Source organism: Limulus polyphemus, unplaced genomic scaffold (genome assembly GCF_000517525.1).
Source record: "Limulus polyphemus unplaced genomic scaffold, Limulus_polyphemus-2.1.2 Scaffold988, whole genome shotgun sequence".
Classification (NCBI taxonomy): Eukaryota; Metazoa; Arthropoda; class Merostomata; order Xiphosura; family Limulidae; genus Limulus; species Limulus polyphemus.
The window spans coordinates 100702-110070 of NW_013666598.1; positions in this window are offsets into that span (position 1 = coordinate 100702).

A 9369-nucleotide genomic window follows, 5' to 3' on the forward strand; every position below is an offset into this window, starting at 1 on the left:
TTTAAAAGTAGGGTTAATGTTTTAAAAGTACTTTCCTCAATTATCATTTAGGAGTCAATATGCATGTAAAGAATTTAGTTATATTTAAAGCCAATGCAAGATTGTTCCCACCTAAACAGTGTTGTGTATGTAGGGGAAAATATAGAATATATATGTGTAGAGGCAAACAAACCTTTAAAATGCATATTTACTGGTGCCTTAATATTCATCATTACACACATTAGATTGAAATAAACTTAATGAATCATTAAAGCCTGAAGGTGTTAAACACTCTGCTTAGAATTAGGCGATCCTCATATATTTCATGAACAATCCTGTGGATCATTTGTTTCGCATAAGATGTTCTTAATCTATTAACTCGATCCTGCACATATTTCTTATTATATTCTACATCAATGAATATATTATCATCTGCACTTTTCCACATCAAAAGTTTAATTTGTTTAAAGTCTGAGCAGAACATAGTCAGTTGTATTTGCAAATATAACTCCATAATTCCTTTCAATTTAAAATGGGTGTCTTCAGTTTTTATAAAATCATATTTATCATTTCTGATAAACACATTCAGATTGACCAGTTTGTTGGAAAAGGACTTTTAATTTCGAGCAAGATATCAACATTTATTATTCCATCCGGACTACCTGATAGCCAATTTTCTTGTATGGACACATACAATTCTTTTTCGTGAACATTTAATCCTATGGATTTTAAATAATTTTTTGCCTGTTTCCTACAAATTTAGGGTACAAATGTTCACGAATAAAGTTTGTACAATCTGTAATTTCTTTTATTTGAACTTTGGGTGCAGAACTTGCAGTTATTCTAAGTTGTATCTTTAATGTTAAAAATTGGCAATAATGATGACTTAGTAATCATGTCTTTATATTCTGCACATGTTCTAGGTATGTTTCATCATCTTTTGGCAATATCTTCTTACCACGTTTTGGCTTATGGAACTGGCTTCTGGTCTTGTTGCAGACTCATCAGTACATGCTATACCCGTATAATTATTTCTAACTGCGTATTCAAGTTTCTATAGAACTTCTCCTACGTGACTGCACGAGTGTTCTTGTTCTGCCATGCATGAGCACCATACTTTTAAAATAATCCCATTTTGTTTACAACGAGCACACACTTTATTTGTTTTTGATATATTTTGTGAAGTACGGACGTCTGCTTTCAAAATATTGTCATTATTTTCATATGTCTGGTACAAAATTTGACCTACGTTACCACTTTGGAAGTACTTGTAACTCTGCAAGCTTTTAAAGTTTTTCGTCTCCTGACTATCGACTGTATTTGATGATATCCGATAGTTTTAAATGTCGCCATATATAACATTTGGCCAATATCGTATCATCGATCCACTTAGTAATTTTGTTTACGTCTGGTGGTTTTGAACAATCACTATCTGATTTCATTTCGGTAAAAAATAAGCGATTTGTTCATAGTATGTCAATTTGTTTACGTTTTCTTTCACTACTGCAATGGCGTCGGTAACAGTATCGCCGCTCTAGCGGCTGCGTGTAAAAGTAAGGGTGATAATTGAAAAAAAAAGTGTCTATAGAATCAGTGTTTAAAAAGTTTTAAGTGGTGAATAAATGTTAATTAATAAATATTCTTTTGATATTTTAACACATATATTACCTACTTGGCCTTAAAACATAAAGAAAAGTAAACCTTTATTACTACCAAATATCTTTTATCCTTTTTACAGTCGAAAGAGTTGAAAATGTGTGTCAGAATCTCTACTTCCTGACCTAGAATACAGTGAAAAGGCTCAAAAGTGCCATTTAAGTATCTTTCAAAGTACACATGTACTTTGTTCACGACAACATTTCATTTTTCTGCGTAGTTTTTACTAAAAATGTGATGATTAAAGAATTACTTCGAGACTGATGAAATAACTGAAGAGTAGGTGCATTTTGGAGGTACAGACAAATTTGTTTTAACTAAATTCTATAATTTTCGTTATTCATTCAACAATGGCTTTCCGTCATCTTTGACGGGCTTTTATACTAGTACAGATATATTGTATACAACTACATATAAAAATAAGCCAAAAGGGAGCCCCCCGCTGGCTCAGCGGGAAGTCTGAGGGCTTGAAACGCTAAATTTTGGGTTTTGACACCCGTTGTGGGGAGAGCACAGATAAACCATTGTATAGCTTTGAGCTTAGCAGGAAGCGAACAAAAAAACAAATGGAATATCTTATTTCTTAAATATCTGTAACTTTATCTTTTTCTGAAGATGTATAGGAGACAGGTTGGCTTTGTCGCAGAGCTCTGGATAACGGAGCTGGCAAGCCGGTTCTGAATCCGTTCGATACTACAAATACGATCCTAGAACTTTAAGATTTTGGTGCATTATAAGAGTGACAGTTAATCCCTTAGCATGGATGCTGGGTACTGCTAACTGGCTGAATTCCTTCTGCTTAGTAGTTCAAAAGTAGGGACAGATATCTTCGGTAGCTACAAATACTGAAGATGTATAAAAATAGTCATAATTATGGAAAATATCTTATAAAATAAGATAGTATGTCATAATTTTATGCTAAGCCTTAACTGAAAGTAATCATTTCCCAAAAGCTTGATTTAGTCTGACCTAGCTTGATTTGGTTGCTAGTTATTACATTTATGGCACTACATAAGAATCAACGGTAATAATATCATTGTCTATGAACAAACTGTGCTAATACCAACTATAATTTTTAGCTGCGGCATAGCGGCTCACAGAACGGCTATGAGTTTTTTTTATTTTTCAAGTACAAATTTTTAGCTCACAGCGCCGTCATATCTTGAACGATTTGAGATCTAATTACAGTTTTAGACTCAGGAGGTCAAACCCTTTCGATTGATGTATTTGACTAATCTTCCCCAAAAGAAGTTCAAGTGCCGCGGTTATTGAGGTTTCCCTCTTGTTTTCTTTACTTTAATTGCTTTTTGTGTTTCTTGTTATTATATGTTATTTTTAGAATGGAATTTCTGTTCACGTTCTGATGCAAAGTAAACAGATTTTTTTTTCAAAAGTTCTTGATACATTTTTCCGTAGCTTTTTATATTTCTACAAGCCTGAATGCGGTATGTTTGCAGACTTACAGCGCTAAAAACCAGGTTTCGATACCCGTGGTGAGCAAAGCACAGACAGCTCATTGTATAGCTTTTTGCTTAACTTTAAACAAACAAACAAACAAGCCCTTCATATGACGGGAAATAATGATATTTTTTTTCTCAAAAATATATGTAGTTAAATGTTTTATGAACATGTTTTCTAAAAATTAATTATAATCTAGTAACAGTATATGTATGGAGAATGATTATCCAATTTTTAGTATTTCACGAAAACAACATTTTTATGTATATTTACTTGATGATAATTTTTGACTTCTGTTTATATTTAGGTTATGTTCAAATGTTGTTCTTGATAAATCGTTATAAATTGAAATATACGAGAAAACTGAATCTGAAAGAGATATTCCTACTTGGTCAACTCTATGACCCTGTAAATTATTAATTGTGATGGTAAAAGCAGTGAATATTCTTATGAATTTTGGGGTCTTCTCTTTGGACTGTCTTCATGGTTTTGGCTTTGTTAGCAAGCTGAACTGAAGAAGCGCAATTTAATTTGGGCATTTTCAAAATTGAAATGTGCCGCGAGTAAAACATGCGGGTTATTATAGAGTTGTAGCCGAGGGTTCCGATTGGACAAAACTTGGTGGTATTGCACCAATGCAAACGTAATGAGGAATTTCAGTTAATGAATATGAGTTTTGTGCGCCATCAATAACAAGCATGGGGCGCGCCTATACCCGATTCGATTTTATTACCCATCACGATCTCTACCAACCTACCCTCAAATCTAATTATATGCCCAAAGTAGCGCATCCTCCGTTATATATATATATATATATATATATATGGCTGAAAGGATTAAAAAGACAAACTTGCTTCTCGCAGGACAAAGCACTGTCGTTCCGCGCAAGTTGCGATTCGATCGGTACCGTAACGGCTGAGATATCTTCGTGATAGACAGATGGCTTTTCGTCCTTATATAGTAGATTGTATGTCATTGGTTTGAGAGTCTGAGCTTAATAATGCCACAATTTGACGTAGTACTTTTTTCAAGTTTTATTTATTTTTCTTTGATTAACTTTTTGTATTTATGACAAAGCTACTAAGGCTATATGCTATATTTTGAACTAGCGACTAGAAAGCAGGCAGCCATTCAGCACCACCCTTGTACCCAATATACAAGCTAAGGGATTGGCTGTCATTTTATAATGCACCCACAGCTTATATTGCAGGAAATAGTTAGTTGCCTTGCGTGGATTCGAACCAGGCTCGCCAACTCCAAAATTCTGAGCTACCACAGGGTCTACACACGCCCACTCTGATCCAAAGGCTGTACATTCACAAAATGAGGCCATAATACTAGAAAAGGGATTTCTTATAACGTTATACATGCCAAACTTTAGAAAGCTCGGTTAATAAAAAAGTAAAATGTACTATTTAAATGCCTACTTTTTGGTTGCTTCATATAATGTGCACAACGTGTTGATTAATTTAGAGCCCCATATAAGTATCTTAGTATATTTTTATAAAATAACAGATTATAAAATGTCTGTAAACTTTATCCTAAATCATGTGGTTCGCAGTGCTGGAATTATAATGATTGAACAAAAGGAGCTCAAAATTACAAATGCAATGAAATACATCTAATTTTATTCGTAAAAACTGTGAAGTCAATTACTCTATTGACCAGCGATTAATTACATCAAAATTAAGATTATACAATAATTTTATACGAAAGAAAAATAAAATATGCAAACTGAAAGCCAACTTTACTTATTGTCGATGCAGTGAATAGTTGAATCAGTGCGAATGTAACTTTACACGTAGATATCCGTTGAAAGAAATCCACTCAATGATTTCTTATTCTGGCAAATGCGCTATATTCTGTTAAGAAGTGGAACGAAACTGATTTATCGCAACAAGGATAACAACGTTTCCTTCCTCGGCTCTACACTGACGTTAAATAGTATTCTATGACGGATATAAATGTGTAAACCGGTAGGTTCCACTTTTATAATACATTACCAGTATTCACCTTTAAGGAGTCGTTTATTAATCTTAGTCCAGATGAAGCGATACCCTAGGAAATAAACTAGTCAGATAGAAAATAAGTTTTGTAAATTCGGATAACTTCATTTTCCAAATTTTAATTTATGAATTGAAACAAAGGGGTAGAACATCAAAATTAATATCAAAATAACGAGATTATCAGTGTAATTATATACAACCTTTATAGGGTATCAGAGTAGAGTTCTCGACTTTCGTGAATTTTTTGTTTTTGTTTTTAATGTTTGTAGTTAAGCATAAAGCTACACAAAGGGCTATCTGTGCTCTGCCCACCACGGATATCGAAACCCGGTTTCTAGCGTTGTAAGTCCGTAGACATACCGCTGTGCAACTGGGGGGGGGGCTGTTTTTAAAGACCAAACTTTCCAAAAATTAGCCACTTTCATGCATTTTGATTTACAAATTATTTCAAGCTTTAAGATAATATTTCGTATAATATCTTTCACATTTAAGACACAATAAAAAATTCTGTTTTGCTTCAACAAACAGTCTATTTGTTTATTTAAACGCAAAGCTGTAAAATGGGCTACCCACAAATTTTAGTCTCAAGTTAACCGCTGAGCCACTGGTGCCCTTTAGTTAACACCTTATCTAGGTCTTTTAGATGGTGTTAAATGAGTTTGGAACATACAAAAAATGAAGAAATTTTCAAACAACGGTTGAAGATATCAACAGTAACTAGATTTTTAAAACAGTGCACACTGTTATCGATGAAATAGTAAAAAATATTCCCTTTTTTACATTGAATGTGCTTGTTCTAATTTTGATTTTGAACATTAGTGATACATATATGTACATTAAGGCTACATGCGCAGATTTAGTCAGTCTGATTTACTTAAACGTGTTAACTTAATTTATTACAGCCAAAAGAATAGTGCATCATCAATTCTAGGTGAAATGTCCAAATCCGCGAAGAAGAATATCAGTAACAGATGGAGCGGACGTAAGAAGAGAATACGCAAACCAGAAGGAAACAAATGTTTCAGTGTTTAGAGGAAAACATTCAGTAGAGTTCTTTTGTTGCAAATGCTGACTTAAAGAAAGGAATTATTTATTAACTAAATTATTCTTTTATTTATGTCTCTTATAATTGTTTTATGTATATGAATTTATGAACACGTAACTTTCGAAACATATATAACTGTGATTTCCAGAATAAGCGTTAAGGCTGTGTGATATAAGTGTAGTAAGTTTGTATTTAGAGTACTTATTTTTTTTAACCTAAGTAATAGATTTTAACAATAATCTCAGGATACTTGCCAACACTTTCAATATTTTTAATTTACTTTGAGATTTCTTTGCCGTTAACATTAGACTTGTTTGATGTCAGTATAAGTTTTGACATCATCATGACATTGTAGCACATAAATGTCATATTTACATTACACCACTGTTAGTTTCTTAGCGCTACCGTTGTATATTTTACGAGTGTTGATTTTTCCATCAGTGTCACTTGTTTCTACAACACAGCTTGTTTTTAAATATAATTAACTTGAGTTTAACGGATACTTATGTGTACTGTGTATATTTTAAGTTTGAGAACAACCATTTTGATATGTAGAAAAATAGTATTTTTAGTGTACTAAGCAACAGTGAGCATTATAATTTTTGATGTGGTAGACTCCAATATTACAATATGACTCGATTTTATTGATTATAAGCTGAAATTCTTAAAATAAGAATTAATTAACCTTTACGATAATCATTTATTTATTTATAATAACGTTAATATGCACACGTGAGAGAGTAAATTATAATGTGTAAATCATGAGGAGGAAACGTTAAACTACTGTAATTCTTTCACTGAAAAGAAAAACAAAGACACAAAAACTAACTCTTTCGACAGACAATTAAATGTTCTATATAACTGTGAAGCATTTATATACCACTGATATTTTGCACTTAAATCTAAAGTTAAAGTTTTATCACTAAATGTTAATATAGCTAATGAACAATGTATTTCTTAAGTCATTTAGTTAAAAAGGCCCTGTATACTTTGACAGAAATTAATCTAGCTTTCCAATTTACTTACCTGTTTTCGTATACTTTAGTAAATTAATTGTATAAACAGACAAAAGTAGGGATAAGAAGTATGTAAACAGGCAACTTTGATTTAGTGGAATGTTTGAAAGACTGAAATATAATCTTTTTAAATTATTTATAAATAGAAAGGATAAACTGAAGTCAAAGAAATAATATCTAAGAATGAGAAGAGAATCACTCAAACAATGCTAAGCTTGTTAGGCACAAGAAGTGTAATTATTATTTTTTAAACAATATAAATTCAGGTAAAAATGTGGAGTTTGAAGAATGTATTACTTCTCATCGTATCACATCTCAAATTATCAGAACTACACTGTTTGTTATAGCACAAACATATACAATAGGCTCTTTGCGCTCTGACCACCACGATGAATCGGACACTGGATTTCAGTGTTCTAAGTCCGTAAACTTACTACTGACTCACTGGGAGCCATGAGAAATGTAAAATGAAAAAACAAAGATTAATAATTAGCGTTTCAGTGTGTTTGTTTTAGCGCGAAGCCATAGATTGGATAATTTGCGCACTGTACACCACGGGTAATCGAACCTTGGATTTTAGCGTCATAAGTTCCTAAACTTTCCGTTGGCTCACTGGAAGACATCAGAAATATATAAAAAAAGATTGATTATTTTCCCTAATTAGCGTTTATGTTTGTTTGTTTTAGCGAGAAGCCACATATTGGATTTTCTGTGCTCTGTCAACCACGGCTAATTGAGCCTTGGATTTTAGCATTGTAAGTCCATAAGTATATTCCTGTCTCACCGGATGATCTCTAATAAGTAAAGGAAAACTTAAGTAAGATTGTAAAAGCGCAAAAGCACTTGCATCTAGTGATATACTCTTGGACACATTTTTTGTTTTGTTTAAACACCTATTTCAAATCCGTACAATGGGTTATCTGCGTTGTGCTTACTGCAGAGATCGAATCTTGAATTTTAGCCTTATAAGCTCTGAAACTTACCCTTGTATTTAAGCCTAATCATGTTATAAAGTGTTTGCTTAGCGACATTCCTTAAAGAGATGAATTTCTCTTAAAAGGATGTTTTAACATTTTCGATTCAAGGACCGTCACTCTTATAACGCACCCATTGTCTCAAACAGCTGAGAACGACTTTTTTGTTATGATAACAATAAAATTCAACTCTTCTGCAATGTGCAAAGCGAACATCGAAAGATGTATATGCCACAAAAGCTGGGTATTACTGTACACGAACGTTTCACGCATTACTGACTATATAGCTTACACCATATATGAACACAAACTGAATATGTAGAATATAAACACCGACTGGGACAAAAGTGACTATGAAGTAGTTTCATTTAGAATATAGTTTAATTTCTAACGTCTTACTATGAAACAAAAAATAGTTTCAATTGTCTATATTACCTACCATACCTACTGTACCAACCGTCTAGCAGCATTTTAAGAACATACTTGCAATTTACAGCTGAGAGGGTCGCTTTGCAAAGCAGGACCAATAGAGTTGACCATATAGCTTTGTATATATACCAATAGAATTAACCATATGGTTTTGCGTAGTTGACATGGAGCTATATCCGAGCATTTTCATTAAAACTTTTTACTATATTAATTTTTTACTTCCATTAGTAACAACTCACATCAATCTTAATAAAAGTAGGCCTCAAGTAAATACCACAGTGAAAGGTGAAGTCAATTTCTGAATGGAAGAATGAAATCAGGGGATAGTTAATGATATCGCTTTGGTCAAGGCAAAGGAAAATATTGTTTTAACTTACGATCTACTACAGGTTTTTTTGTACACAGAGAAAGTAGGAAACTACTGTTCGTGTTAGCCAACCCCAATCAACCAATATCACGCACAACAACTGTAAAAAAACTGTGAGAAAATTCTAGATGTAACATGTATTTCATATTAGTACTTGGAATAACTAAATGTCAATGAAAAAGGGCACTATTACCACAGCCAACTTTTTAACAGTTAGACCTCCACAGTTTATTCTGCAATTATTGTATATATTTCAAATACAAATACAGTTCAAATAATTAACAATACACTGGAATAGAGCTTTCGAAACATACATAGTGTGACGGATTTATTGTTCTATATTTATTTTAATATCGACGTTTGTTGAAATTTAACTTATATTTAGAAAAGTATATAAATTATACTGTTAAATATGTATTGCGAAACTCCCACCTATTCT